Genomic DNA, 16,786 nt, shown 5'->3' with positions numbered 1-16,786 from the left:
ATATATATAGGAAATTATTTAAAACATCTGTTTATTTTTCAAATTTAAAATGCAATTACCCATATATATGATCCAAAAAGTAAATACATTTATGAAAAAAATATTAAAATGTTCTGGTCTGTTTTTCACAGGGAGTGATTAGAAAGGTTGTAGATACCTGATTGTCTAACACCCGTTTCTCCTGACCAGTACAGAAATTCTGTATTGATGGGACCAAGGAGAGGTCAAAATAGTGGTTAGTGTATCTACATAGGACCACTTTAGTTAGGTCAATACCATACACTTTGCTGGTCACCAGTTAATCCAATTAAACACATATAGGATAGCTAATATTGATTATATTGTCAAGGCCTGATGCTAAACTGATAGATGAAAGAAAAAAGGGGAGAAGGGAAAAGATTAGTGGTGATACTGCTGTTTGCGTCACATTTCACATAGAGGGAAATAATTCCTACTCTACAACACCGGGTATTCGCAGGAAGTCTCGTCTCCAGGTACTAACCCAGCCCGACGCTGTTTGGCTTCCAAGATCGGACGAGATCGGGCATTAGCAGCGTGGTATGATAGTAGAGGAAAATATGTGATCTGTATACCAATGAGAGTGCACCTATAAAAGAATAGTAAAGAATATAGATATTAAAAGGAAAAAGAATATAGTATGTGGATCTGCTTTCAACGTTAGACACGGCGCAACAGACACCACCTCAGTGGTGTTGTGCGCAGTGAACCGTAGATGAGAGTCCACAGAAAAATAGTAAATCAGAAAGGATTTGAGAAAAATAATATATACTGATATTTTCTTTTTAAGTATCTGATAATTCAAATAGAAATAGAAAAATTTCCTCAGGCATCAAGCCAATTTTAAACAGTATATGAGTCAGACATGCATGATCCTATATGGAGACACCAAATATATTCGTAGCCCAAAAATTCATTAATTAGGCACAAAAACATCTAAGCTTCTCAGTAAAAATATGTACTGGTCAGGAGAAACGGGTGTTAGACAATCAGGTGTCTACAACCTTTCTAATCACTCCCTGTGAAAAACAGACCAGAACATTTTAATATTTTTTTCATAATTTTCTTTATTTACGTTTTGGATCATATATATGGGTAATTGCATTTTAATTTTGAAAAATAAACAGATGTTTTAAATAATTTCCTATATATATATCTGAGGAATTTTCCTTCTTTGTACAAGATTGCGCCCACACAAGAGCTTTCTTGCTCTCCCCCTGTTAGTACTTGTACTTCTTAACTCTGGGCGCACCACCAACTAGAACTATAATTTAAATAAATACATTTTCTTTCCACTAGTTACAATCGTCTACATTTGGTCTTTTCACTTATAACCTTTAACCCAATTTTGACCAGTGCCCAGTTGCCCTTTGTTTTGTCTAAGATTGAAGAGTGTCAGGATTAGGGGCATTGTAATGTCGTCCTCCTTTTCTGATATTTCATCCAGATAGAGCGGTTCTCAGAACTAAATCTGGATATCTTCCTAAGGTGGTGTATAAAATCCACCTTAACGAATAAATTGTAGTCCCAGCTTTTCAAGGGCCAGATCTTTCTGCGGGAGATGCATCTTTGGAAATAGTCCGTGCTATAAGGATCTACGTGGGTCGTACCAGTGCCATCAGAAAGGCAGACAATCTCTTCATTCTCTGGACTTCAGAAGAGAGGATGGCCTGCTGACAAGCATACACTGGTGAGGTGGCTTTAGTTGACTATCTCAGAAGCTTACTCTCGGCTGATCTCCCTATTCCGACTAATGTCTCTGCTCACTCTACTCAAAAGGTAGGTCCTTCATGGGCAGCACACTGTGGTGCATCAGCGGAACAGATATGTAAGGCAGCCACATGGTCTTCCATTAACACATTCATTAGACATTACGCCTTTAATACCTTTGCCTCTCAGGATGCTGCATTCAGGCGAAGGATTCTCCTGTCCAGTCAGGAGCGTCCCCTCCACTAAAATTGCTTTGGAACATCCCAATGTTTATCCTGTGGATACTACTGTGGACCCTACAGGAGAAATACATAGTTATGGTAGACTTACCGTTGATAACTCTATTTCACCTAAGTCCAAAGTATCCACAGGGATCCCACCCTGACGCACCTGATTTGAGGATCCTTACACTTAATAATGTCTTCCTTCTTGTACAGAAGTGTGTGCATGTGTGTTCTTCTCGCCTGATTAGGGCTCTCTATGATGCTCCTGCCTTGAGCATTGGAAAACAACTGAATTGTCTGAGCCAGGAGGTGGGGATGTAGGGGACTGGCCCGTTGCATTCTGGGAGGGCGAAAGCTTTTGATTGTTGGTGCCAATTCGCTGACGCTAACTCTTATCCCGATGTTTATCCTGTGGACTTCGTGTTTTACTGCATTTTCCCTTTAGTACGTCCTGCTGTCAGGGTCTGTGAAGCAGTCATTCAGTATAACAAGCTGTCTATGTCATTCAGTATAACATAATTTATCTTATCCTGGACAACTGTCCCCTTTCACCTACTTATGAATACAATACCCCAAACATCTTACTAGACAGTTTCCATCTGAGATGCTGATAATAGGAAGATATATCTATTATAATCAGCCAGCCTAAAAGCTGTGTATATTCTTCCCTCTCACTATGTCCTGCGCACTAGGTCAAAGGTGAAAGGCAGCTAAGGAGCGATATTTCTAACTGGTGTCTAAAGCACTAATCCTAATAACATGTACATATATAGAGCAATGAGGTCATACATATACAAAATGGAGTTACACATGGACAACATGGCATCTAAAAAATACTTAAAACTATCACCCCCTACAGAAATATATCAATGCGAGGGATCAATTGTAACGACCTAGAAGAAGGTCTATTCTCTAATATGACCTGCGTACAGCAGAGTAATAAGTATAATCACGCACACCTGGATGTCTAATTCTCCGAGTGTTATAGAGGTCAGATTCAGCTAATAAAGGGAGCATGAGGAAGCTACGGAACGGGCGGCATTACTGGTCTGTTCATCAGTAGTGGAGGATCTATCAAGATGAGGGTCTGGAGCAAGAGTAACATCTCCCATAAGGAGAAGTGCAATTTCTTTTCTACGAAAAGTTTTTATCCTGCACCAGACTGGTATAATGTGCAGTATTAAATAAAAACCAACCTTTTTCTATAAAGATCCAAATTCTGTATTTCTATGGCTGGAGGTGCTCCCGGAATCATGAAGAAACTCCACTACTCTAGGTTATTTGGGGACTAGCCCAGGACTAGGGCAATTTCTTGTAGCTTTTGAAAAAAATATTTAAGAAATCGGGGTGTCTGGCATGAGGGGCATAGAGAGAAGTGAGGGGGACATATTTATAATGAATTTTCCAAACTAGGATCAAATATCTACCATTGCAATCCACCCACTTGCTTTCCAGGTGAAAGGGGCAGGATCTATGGGAAAGGATGGCTACACCACAGGAGATATAGCATGCTGGGTAGTTATTGGTAAACTGAGGAGAGGGGTTGAAAGTCCAAGAGAGAGATATATCTAAGTCTTATTATAATATTACATTTGTTGTTGTGAGTGTTCTCAGGAGGGTGGACACAATGATAGTCTGAGACACAATATTATAAAGCCTTTATTAAAAGTTATGTTTTATTATACACACACATTTACAATTAAGTGTCCCAGAGAGTCATCTTCTCCTATTGTTTACAAGATTAATATTGTTACAGAAAATGTCACATTTCCATAATGTATTTTATTTCCAGCAGATGGACACACAAGCAGGAATATCTCAGAAGAACATCTAATGTTATCCCCGGATTGTGACATAAAAGATAATGACAGTAGACCGGATTCTCCAGGAGATAATCCCATTACCCCAATTATACATCCAGCTCTATCAGCTGATCCCTCTGATCCTGGGGAATGTTCTACTGATTACTCTGATATTGGTGCATCTGTTACAGCTCTGACAGTAGATACAGTGTTTACGTGTCCTATAGATGCCAAATGTTTTACACAGGACACAAAGCCTATTAACCCACAGACAGCTAAAGCAGATGAGAGGCCATTTCCATGTTCTGAGTGTGGGAAATGTTTTGCATGCAAATTACAACTTGTTAGACATCAGACAAGTCACACAGGTGAGAAGCCATTTCCATGTCCTGAGTGTGGGAAATGTTTTACATACAAATCACAACTTGTTAGACATCAGACAAGTCACACAGGTGAGAAGCCATTTCCATGTCCTGAGTGTGGGAAATGTTTTGCACACAAATCAGTTCTTGTTACACATCAGAGAAGTCACATAGGTGAGCAGCCATTTTCTTGCTCTGAATGCGGGAAATGTATTACCCAGAAATCACAACTTGTTAGACATCAGCGAAGTCACACAGGTGAGAAGCCATTTACATGTTCTGAGTGTGGGAAATGTTTTGCACACAATCCAGATCTTGTTAGACATCAGAGAATTCACATAGGTGAGAAGCCATTTTCTTGCTCTGAATGCAGGAAATGTTTTACTCAGAAATCACAACTTGTTAGACATCAGCGAAGTCACACAGGTGAGAAGCCGTTTACATGTTCTGAGTGTGGGAAATGTTTTGCACACAATCCAGATCTTGTTAGACATCGGAGAAGTCACACAGGTGAGAAGCCATTTCCATGTTCTGAGTGTGGGAAATGTTTTGCACACAATCCAGATCTTGTTAGACATCGGAGAAGTCACACAGGTGAGAAGCCATTTACATGTTCTGAGTGTGGGAAATGTTTTGCACATAAAGCAGATTTTGTTAGACATAACAGAAGTCACAAAGGCAAGGACCCATTTTCTTGCTCTGAGTGTGGGAAATGTTGTTTAAAAAAATCACATCTTCTTATACATTACAGAAGTCACACAGGTGAGAAGCCATTTTCTTGCTCTGAGTGTGGAAAATGTTTTACACAGAAATCACATCTTGTTACACATCAGCGAAGTCGCACAGGTGAGAAGCCATTTTCTTGCTCTGAGTGTGGAAAGTGTTTTGCTCAGAAATCACATCTTGTTATACATCAGAGAAGTCACACAGGTGAGAAGCCATTTCCATGGTCTGAGAAATAAATCAGCTCTTGTTGCACACAATAGACATCACTCAGGTGAGGAACCATTTTAATCTTCTGGAGTATACTTATTACCATACATTGTTCTTCAAGGTTCTTATCCTTTCTCCTATGCTTTTTGCAATATACATGCTACCGCAGGGTGAAATTATCAGGTGTCATGTCCTCATCTACCACTGCTATGCCGTTGACCTTTCTCTTGCTCCGGGTACTGAGAACCCAGTACCAATCCTAAATGGTTGTCTAGTTTAGCTCCAGGTGTGGGTGATGCCAGTTGGCTGTGACTCAGTCCTGGTGAAACAGGTCCTTATGATAGAAGCTCACCAACAAAGGTCAGGGCTACAGCTCAGCTTTGCAGAACAACTAAACTTACGCTTGTGGGTTCAGAGTTACAAAATGCTAATCATATGCATAATCTTGGTGTCCTGGTTGGTTAAGTGATACTTAGACATCAGGTATCAGCCACAATTGGATCCTCATCTGAGGAACATAGCCAGACTCCAGCACTTATTTCCCTCAGAAGATCTACCTACAGTCATACATGCACTTGTATCATCACGCATAGACTACTGCAATGTCCTCTACCTGGGTCTCCCAGCAAAAGAATTGCACCGCTTGTAGCTTGTACAGGATGCAGCAGCCAGGCTGTTACCTAACCAGCCCGTTCCTGCCACATAACACCCATTCTCTACTCCCTTCACCGGCTGCCTGTAAGATGGTGACTCTATTACATTATTACATAATCTTACTGACTCAGCCCTACATGACCAGGGTCCGTTGTACCAGAAGCAGCTTCTGCCTCCTTACTGCCTTGGTTATTTCCACCTGCAGATGAAGGACTGTTACCAGCAGTACCAAGAATCTCAAAGCAGTGCAGAGATGTCTGGGGGGAGACAGGGTGGGTGGCACTATTGCTGTAGCGGGGGCTGCCGGAGGCACTGTCAGTGGGTAATATTGTCCCCAAGCAGTTCTGAGGTAGCAGAGGGGGGACACAGGGTCGCTGGCAGTAGTGGGGACTGCAGGAGGCAGTGTCTGTGTGAGCAATCTTGTCCTAAGCAGCACTAAGGTGTCAGAGTGGAAGACAGGGTGGTGGCAGTAGTGGGGGGAGACTGTGGTGGCAGAAGTGGGGGGAGACATGGTGGGTGGCAGTAGAGGGGGGAGACAGGGCGGTTTCAGTAGCGGGGGGAGACAGGGCGGTGGCAGTAGTGGGGGGACATGGCAGGTGGCAGTAGTGGGGGGAGACAGGGCGGTGGGAGTAGTGGAGGGAAACAGGGAGTAGTGGGGGTAGATGGGGTGGAAGGCAGTAGTGGGGGGGTACTGGGTGGGTGACAGTAGTAAGGGGAGACAGGGCGGGTGGCAGTAGTGGGGAGACAGGGTGGTGATAGCAGTGGGTGGGAGGAGACAGGGTGGTGGCAGTAGTCAAATGAGAGGGCAGATGGCAGTAGTGGGGGGATACAGGGCGGGTGGCAGTGGTGGGTGGAGACAGGGTGGATGGTCACAGTGCAGTTACAGGGGCTACTGGTGGCAGTAAAGAGGTGTATGGGTCCTGCACAGAACCAGTTGATAATTAGACCTAATGATGATTATGTTTCCTTATTTCTAATTAATCCCTTGTATGTGTTACTGTTATTTGCTGTGTCAGCCTTTATGTGTGTTCTGTGTAATAATCCTGAAAGTAGTGCTGCTACCGATCTCATATCATTTGTAGTAACTTGGAAAAGATGAGATATGAGGTGCACTCTGGAAGCTTATAGGGGGTTACTCAGAGATGAACGCAGATGTGACATCACGCAGCCCCTGGAAAATGGTCCCGGCCCGCCCGCATTCACCCCTCAGGGATGTGACCACAATGTGTGTGTCTGTGCGGCCGCTGCACATGTGCATTTTGCCACCACCAGCAAACTGCTTCGGACCACTATTGCGGTTGGGTCTGAATGACCCCCATAGGCTGTTGTGCAGAATAAAGTATTTTTTAAGTTTAAAATATAGAGAAAAATCTGTGTGTTAAAGATATGAAATAAAGTTTAATTTTCCTGTTAATGTGTCACTTGTATTGTTACTTTTGTGTCCACATAATATCAGTGTATAAATATCTCATCTGATGTGTAGTACACGCTGCCATTTTGGCTATGTCTGATTGTGACAGCTCATGTGAATAGTGGGGTGACATTACAGGAGGGGGGTGTCATGGATGGGTTAGGGTGTGCACCCGGACTAGTACTGGACACTGCATCTGGTCTTGAGCGCTGTGGACAGAACTGGGCTGGCTTAAGAATTGGTCTGATTCAGGTGTGGTAGTCAGGCAGTATGAACTGTGATGGTAGGTGACCAGCTGTGGCTACTGGAACACTGATGGGAGCCACCAGTGCAATGTGTAGCCGGGTAACACCTATAGAGAGAGTCACATGAGAACTGGAGAGGAACGGAATGCTGGGAGGAACCGCAATGCAGGAGAGGCTCGGGTCACTGGCTGGAACCAGTGTGGTAGCTGTGAGGACTGGTGAGTAACGGAATGCTGGGAGGAACAGCAATGCAGGAGAGGCTCGTGTCACTGGCTGGAACCAGTGTGGTAGCTGTGAGGACTGGTGAGTGACGGAATGCTGGGAGGACCAGCAATGCGGGAGAGGCTCGGGTCACTGGCTGGAACCAGTGTGGTAGCTGTGAGGACTGGTGAGTGACGGAATGCTGGGAGGAACAGCAATGCAGAGAGGCTCGGGTCACTGGCTGGAACCAGTGTGGTAGCTGTGAGGACTGGTGAGTAACGGAATGCTGGGAGGAACAGCAATGCAGAGAGGCTCGGGTCACTGGCTGGAACCAGTGTGGTAGCTGTGAAGAGGTATACGTCTATGGTAATGACTGTAGAAGAAGCTGAGGGCATCAGCAATAATTGTAGACGCGGCTGAGGATGTTGGCAATACTTGTAGACGAAGCTGAAGATGTCAGCAACACTTGTAAATGAAGCCGAGAATGTCGGCAGTGCTTATAGATGAAACTGAGGATGTCAGCAACACTTGTAGATGTAGCCGAGGATGTCGGCAATACTTGTGGACTAAGACGAGGATGTCGGCAATACTTATAGACGAAGCTGAGGACTTCAGCAACATGGGTTTCCGGATGCTGGGAAGCTGAGCTAGTGCAGCAGGGATTCCATATGTTTTACAGTGTCGGCACTGCTGGTTTCCCAGTAGCTTGTGATACGGTGGTTCTGCATAATGGATACTGCAATGTTGTAGACAGCAGTGGCAGGTTTTCCGGATACTATGGTGCGCTACTTTGCACATCGGAGAACTGGAAGCTGGTAGGAACCAACAGAATCTCTAATGCTGCTAGGGATATAGGACAGCCTCTCTGGATCACTGGAGGACTTCCAGTGAGTCTGGAGATGCCAGGATGTAACGTCAGCGATGGCCCCTTAAATCATCCAGGGAGTCGGGCAGTGTGGGGGATGGTAACTTGCACTGAGTCTATCACCAGCAGGAGATTCTGGAGCTCACTCCAGGCTGAGAGACGACAAAGCTTGTTAGCTGGAACTTATACCCAGTGCTTGCAGTTGAGTGGATGAATGGCTCACATGACACGGAGAGTCTCTGGGTTGGCTCCTGGAGAATCAGCTGACTGGAGACTGTCATGGCACTGCCCATGGAGAGGAGAAGCGGGAACTCCTGCGTGCTGTGGCCTTGTCCAATGGTCGCCAGCAGGGAGACGCTGGAGCACAATCATGGATACTGCGTCAGGGCACAACGGAGACGTGCTTGAACGAGGGATCACGCCCAGGCTTGTATATTTAGATACTTATTGACTTTAGATATGTATCTGCATCTGTTCAGTATGTCTTTACTTATAGTTGTGATCCTTTTTTGCATTTGCTCAGTTTGCTAATTATAATAATTGCAATATGCTGACACCTTTTGCACAGATACAGAATAAATAAATGATGTCTGTTCAAATGTTCCATATCTTTTTTACTTGTAGGGGAATTAGGGTTCTATTTAAAATAAACTTACCTGACCATTTTCTGGAGATGTCCATGTATGAAGATATGGGAGATACCTGCTGCAGTCCCTTCTACTTACATTTGGGAGGTTCGGTTGTATTTGAGGAATTAGTAGCAAATAGTAAATGATACATTGGCTCCATAACGTCTCGCTGACCCTCTGATTTTTACACAATATGTTACACAAAATGACATTTGCATTAACAACCATTAATTAAACAAGAAAAACACACTTGTTTTCCCAGAATTCTTTATCTATAAAAAAAATTGCCAATTCTAGTCTGGATTCATTGACTCTATCAGGAGCACAAGAGCCTTTTTAGCAAGGACTATGCCACCAGTAACCAGTAGAGGAATCAGGCGTATCCCACAGAATATCAGTGCTGCCACCATACATTAGGGAGAGAAGATAAAGTGCAGATTTCTGAACAGTGGCCCTCATTCCGAGTTGTTCGCTCGCAAGCTGCTTTTAGCAGCTTTGCACACGCTAAACCGCCGCCTACTGGGAGTGAATCTTAGCTTATCAAAATTGCAAACGAAAGATTAGCAGAATTGCGAATAGACACTTCTTAGCAGTTTCTGAGTAGCTCCAGACTTACTCGGCATCTGCGATCAGTTCAGTGCTTGTCGTTCCTGGTTTGACGTCACAAACACACCCAGCGTTCGCCCAGACACTCCCCCGTTTCTCCAGCCACTCCCGCGCTTTTCCCTGAAACGGTAGCGTTTTTCCGCACACTCCCATAAAATGGCCAGTTTCCACCCAGAAACACCCACTTCCTGTCAATCACATTACGATCACCAGAACTAAGAAAAACCTTGTTATGCCGTGAGTAAAATACCTAACTGCATAGCAAATTTACTTGGCGCAGTAGCACTGCAGACATTGCGCATTAGCGACTAATCGCTCCGTTGCAAGAAAAAAATAACGAGCAAACAACTCGGAATGACCCCCATTGCTTTTAGAAGGCATACAAGAAGTGCATAGATCACAATGATCAGAAGTCTGAGACAATGAGGTCAAGAAACCAATGCTGTGGTAGTAATGACCTCAGTACAGATCACTTGGAGCAAGAGACTAGGGTAAGGGCAACAACAATTTTTTAAACACAACTAAAAAACGGTTTGAAAAAAAAGAATTCTAACTGTAAAAAATGAGGATCGTCCAGTATAGAGGACTGTACTCAGCATGTCTAAGTACATACCACTGGACGATGCTCTGGAATGGGAGGAGGGGGTGGGATATGTGGGTCCCGCCGGAAAACAGCTCATCTGTTGAGGAGGGTTTACCGGCACATACTGCATGGGTTGGTTATGTGGGTAGGTCGGTGGGGGCACATTTGGGAGACAGCGGCTGGCAGGTGGTATCTCAAACGCCTCATCAAGAGATTCTTTATTTGCTCATAAGGTAGCATCAAGAACCAGATGCTTGTAGATCTTCTTTTGATTCTCCTTCATCAGTCGCATCTCCGTCACGATGTAATTGCCAAAATTCTGCTCCTAGTCCGAGGACCAATGAAGAATCTCCTCCGTGTGAGTAAAAAACTGTTGTGAGCTGGGCTGGGGCAGAAGTGGGTTTCCAGATGACCTCTGCTGTTTTGGGGGTCGTGGCTGTGGGGTTGGGTCATCCATTTCAGTTGCCTCACTCATGGAAGGCTCCACTTCCAGCTCCAGTGTAATATCCTGCACTATAAAACAAAATTGAACTGCATGCAAAAATGTGTGGGTACAATACAATACAAATGTGTGTGTACTTACCAGATCCAGACTCTCCGATGCCTCCTCTGCCACAAGAGTGGGAGAATCCAGATTACACTGTTACCGTATCCTTGGCTCTTGCTCCAAAGTGAATTTCATGAGGTCATAGTACCACAGCATTGGCTTGTAGACCTCATCCGTCCCGGCTCCTGAACGTTGTGATTCCATGTACTTATTGTGCTCCTACAAAAACACTTTGAACATTTTTTATCTTCTTCTTTACCCAATTTAGGTCTGCAGTGCTGTTCCTGGCTCTACTGTATTTGATCAGCTGCTCATATGCTTGATTCCTTTGTGTCCTGTTGGCATAGTCCACACTTATTACACACCACAGGCACTCATTCTCGTGATACAATTCAATGAATCCAGACCAGAATTTGTGATTTTCCTCTGCTGACATATCTGTGGGAAAAATATTAAACACAATGTAATTACAAAGTACTATTGTAATGTACATACCTATGTCATACAACCTGTATAGTAACGCACAAACTGCAACTTGAATTATGAGCACCCAGCTGAAAATTGTAACACATTATTACACACAGTAATGAGCATTACATATTAGTACACACCGTAATGCCCAATATGTATTGTGCCACACACCATAATGCCCATTACACATTATTACACACAGTAATGCCCAATACACATTATTGCAGATCGTAATGCCCAATGCACATTGTGCCACACACCGTAATGCCCATTACACAATATACCACACAGCATAATGCCCATTAGACATTATTACACACCATAATGCCTATTGCACATTATGCCACACACCGTAAAGCCCATTACACATTATTACACACCGTAATGCCCATTACACACCATAATGCACATTACACATTATGCCACACAGCGTAATGCCCATTATACATTATTACACACCATAATGCCCTTAACACATTATGACACACACCATAAAGCCCATTACACATTATTACACACCATAATGCACATTACAGATTATACAACAAATAGTAATGCCCATTACACATTATTATACACCGTAATGCCCATTACACATTATACACCGTAATGCCCTTTACACATTACTACACACCATAATGCCCATTACACATTATTACACACCGTAATGCCTATTACACATTATACACCGTAATGCCCATTACACATTATACACCGTAATGCCCTTTACACATTACTACACACCATAATGCCCATTACACATTATTACACACCGTAATGCCCATTACAAATCGTAATGCCCATTACAAATAATTACACACCGTAATGCCCATTAAACATTTTTATACATCCGTGATGCCCATTACACAATATTATACATTCGTAATGCACATTACACATTATTACATACCATAATGCCCATTACACATTATTACACATCCGTAATGCCCATTACACATTATTACACACCGTAAAACACATTACACATTATGCCATACACCGTAATGCCCATTACACATTATACCACACAGCATAATGCCCGTTACACATTATTACACACCATAATGCCTATTACACATTATGCCACACACCATAAAGCCCATTACACATTATTACACAGCATAATGCCCATAACACACCATGCCACACACCATAAAGCCCATTACACATTATTATACATTCGTACTACACATTACACATTATTACACACCGTAATGCCCATTACACATTATTATACATCCATAATGCCCATTACACATTATTAGAAACTGTAATGCCCTTTACACATTATTATATATCCGTAATGTACATTACACATTATTACAAACCGTAATGCCCAATACACATTATTACACATCCGTAATGCCCATTACACATTATTCTACATCTGTAATGCCCATTACACATTATGCTACAAACCGTAATGCCTATTACACATTATTGTACATCCGTAATGCCCATTACACATTATTACATACCGTTTTGCCCATTACACATTATTACACATCCATAATGTCCATTACACATTATTCTACATCCGGAAAGCCACTTACACATTATGCTACAAACTGTAATGCCCATTACACATTATTATATGTTCGTTATGCACATTACACATTATTCTACATCCGTAATGCCCATTACACACCGTAATGCCCAGTACACATTATTATACATCCGTAATGCACATTACACATTATACACCATAATGCCCATTACAGATTATTATACACCGTAATGCCCATTACACATTATTACACACCGTAATGCCCATTACACAATATTATTAATCCATAATGCCAATTACAAATTATTACATACCGTAATGCCCTTTACACATTATTATACATCCGTAATGCACATAACATATTATTACACACTGTAATGCCCATTGCATCCGTAATGCACATTACACATTATTCTACATCCGTAATACCTACTACACACTGTAATGCCCATTACACATTATTATACATCCGTAATGCACATTACACATTATTCTACATCCGTAATACTCACTACACACCGTAATGCCCATTACACACTGTAATGCCCATTACACATTATTATAAATCCGTAATGCCCCTTATACATTATTACACACCACAATGTCTGATATAGATAAGTGAATACAAAATGGAAGCTGGATGTCAGTTTGTCTATTGTTCATAAAATAAACTGTTGCTTTAAAAGTGATTTTTATATGTTTGGAGAAAGTGCGATTTTAGTCAGAGCCGGCCATAGGCATAGGCAAACTAGGCAATTGCCTAGGGCATTTGATATGCCATGGGGCATCAGCAGCTTCTGCTGATTAAAATGATATGCAGCATGCCTATATTCTGTGTAGCATTTCATATGCAGATACAGCCACAGTCTCACACAGTATATAGGCATGCTGTATATCATTTTAATCAGCAGAATCTGCTTGTGCATCCTAGCGACATAGAAATGCAAATAAGATACATTTTAATAAAAAAATAAGGTGCCCGACGTTAGCATTGAGGCAAGATTTATGAGGACACATCTGTATCCAAGCAGAGGCAGAGGTCACAGTGTTAGTGGCAGTGTGAGTGCTGTGTGCATGTGAGTGGGTTGGTTGTGCAGTAGTGTTTGGAATATGTGTAAGGAGAATTGTGTGTCATGTAAAAATGCATTAATAATGTGCAACATATGTGTAAGGGGCACTATGTGTGTCATTATGTGTAAAATGGCATTAATAATATGCGGCATATGTTTAACAGGGTACTACTGTATGTGTGTCATTATGTGTATGGGGCACTAATAATGTGCAACAAATGTGTAGGGGCACTATATGTGTCACTATGTGTATAAGGGTATTAATAATGTGTAGCATATGTGTAAGGGACATTATGTGTAAAAGGGCATTAATAAAGATTGTCATAATGTGTAAGACGCATTATGTTTATAAGGACATTAATGATGTGTCTTATATGTGTAAGGGGCATTACTGTGTGGAATTATGTGTATAAATGCTTTACTAATATGTGGCATTATGTGTATAAGGTGCTCTACTATGTGGCGTTGCATATAGAAAGATCATTACTGTGTCGTCTAATGTGAATAAAGAGCAATAGGGTGTGGTGTTATATAAATAAGGAGCAATTCAGTGTGATGTAATGTGAATAAGAAGCTCTACTGTGAGGAGTAACGTTTATAAGGTAAAGTGATACTTCTGTGGGATGTAATGTGAATTATGGACACTATCGCATGATCAAATGGGAATAAAGTTGCAGTACTGTGTGGTGTAATTTGAATTGGGGTTACTATTGTGTGGCCATGCTCCTTGCCAGCAAAAACACCCCTTTTTGGGCTGTGCACCAAATGTGCGAGCTGTTCCTATTTAAAATATAGGGGGAACAAAAACCAAAATAAGAACTGCTATGGGTGAGGGGTGATGGTGCTGGGAAAGAGGTGCAAGGTCAGAGGTGGAACCAGCGGTGGTGCTAGGGGGCACCAGCCAAAATCTTGCCTAGGGCATCATAATCAGCTCTGATTTTAGTCAAAACAAGAAGTAAGGCAGCTGCACAGTGTATCATGAGACTGCGGTTAGCTAGTGTTCTGCAGAATAGGGAATTGTATTTTGCAGAATAAAAATAGTTAAAAGTAGGTGAAAGGTAAAATGTATTTTGATATTAAACAGTCATAATCACAAGATGTTGAGCTAATTAATTGGAAATCCCCCATAAGGGGAGTATATGAATTAATAATATATTCTGATAAATGAATTGTGATTGGTCTATGCATATGATTGGTCTGTTCATTTGATTGGATCATGTAACGCTGTAATGAGAAGTATATAAGATGAAATCATTGTGTCAATGTCCAGTTTGTGATATTCTTTTATCATGAGCCCTGTGAATTTCACAATGCAATAAATCTACCAAAGAGACTTCATTGTTCTTCAATTATTTTGAACAGCGATATAATTTTGGAGGCCGCCACCGAGATCAATCCAACATTGACACACAAAGGAAGGTGGACTGGTGCCGGGGTACCTGGATCAACCGTGGCCACGGGTAAGAGCTGTTATCTTACTTCTGCTCCATGTGTCCCTGCCTCGGTCTGCTGCCTTTGTGTGTTATTGTTGGTTTGAACTCCTTGAAGTCTTTTTGGAGATTGTGAGTATGGAACCAAATTGAATTTAACTGCATTTTATTAAATGGCAGTGTAAAAATAAAGCAGCCAGTATTTACCCTGCACAGAACAATATAACCCACCCAAATCTAACTCTCTCTGCACATGTTACATCTACTCCCCTGCACTGTACATGGTTTTACCCATCTGCTAACAAATTTGCTGCTACAATCAACTCTGAATTACCCCTAAGTACATCAGCAGGTGAAAACATTACTGGTTAGCCTTAGTGAGGAGCGGTTTCAGTTCCTCGGAATCTGAACCCCCCGAACTTCACCCATTTTACACAGTTCCGAGGCAGACTCGGATCCTCCCGCCTTGCTCGGTTAACCCGAGCGAGCCCAAACATCATCATCCCGCTGTCAGATTCTCGCAAATTCGTATTCTATCTAAGGAGCCGCGCGTCGCCGCCATTTTCACTCGTGCATTGGAGATGATAGGGAGAGGACGTGCAGCGTTCTCCCAGTTTCTGTGCTCAGTGTGCTGCAAATATCTGTGCTCAGTGTGCTGCAAATATCTGTGCTCAGTGTGCTGCAAATATCTGTGCTCAGTGTGCTGCAAATATCTGTGTTCAGTGTGCTGCAAATATCTGTGCTCAGTGTGCTGCAAATATCTGTGCTCAGTGTGCTGCAAATATCTGTGCTCAGTGTGCTGCAAATATCTGTGCTCAGTGTGCTGCAAATATCTGTGCTCAGTGTGCTTAAAATATCTACGTTCTCTGCCTGAAAAACGCTCCATATCTGTGCTGCATTGTAGTATATAGTAGGAGGACAGTGCAGAATTTTGCTGCCCAGTGACCACCAGTATTATATAGCAGTACAGTACAGTAGTCCACTGCTTACCTACCTCTGTGTCGTCAACTATACGATCCATCCATACCTGTGGTGCATTTTAGTTGTTGTGGGCAGTAGTAGGAGGACAGTGCAGAATTTTTCTTACCACCAGTATATAATATATAGCAGTACGGTACAGTAGTCCACTGATCTACCTACCTCCGTGTCATCAAGTATACTATCCATCCATACCTGTGGTGCATTTTAGTTGTGCGCAGTATATATAGTAGGAAGACAGTGCAGAATTTTGCTGACCACCAGTATATAATATATAGCAGTACGGTACAGTAGGCCACTGCTCTACCTACCTCTGTGTCGTCAAGTATACTATCCATCCATACCTGTGGTGCATTTTAGTTGTGCGCAGTATATATAGTAGGAGGACAGTGCAGAATTTTGCTGACCACCAGTATATAATATATAGCAGTACGGTACAGTAGGCCACTGCTCTACCTACCTCTGTGTCGTCAAGTATACTATCCATCCATACCTGTGGTGCATTTTAGTTGTGCACAGTATATATAGTAGGAAGACAGT

The 16,786-nt window shown here is 42.4% G+C and overlaps 1 pseudogene; it reads right to left on the bottom strand.

The window, feature by feature from the left end:
* Positions 1-453: 453 nt before the first annotated feature.
* On the bottom strand, positions 454-572 carry LOC134984088 (5S ribosomal RNA; annotated as a pseudogene).
* Between the last annotated feature and the right edge of the window lie 16,214 nt (positions 573-16,786).

This window comes from Pseudophryne corroboree, assembly GCF_028390025.1.
Source record: "Pseudophryne corroboree isolate aPseCor3 chromosome 3 unlocalized genomic scaffold, aPseCor3.hap2 SUPER_3_unloc_34, whole genome shotgun sequence".
Lineage (NCBI taxonomy): Eukaryota > Metazoa > Chordata > Amphibia > Anura > Myobatrachidae > Pseudophryne > Pseudophryne corroboree.
Note: the sequence above shows the minus strand (reverse complement) of the source record. Positions and strands in the feature narration are given on the sequence as shown.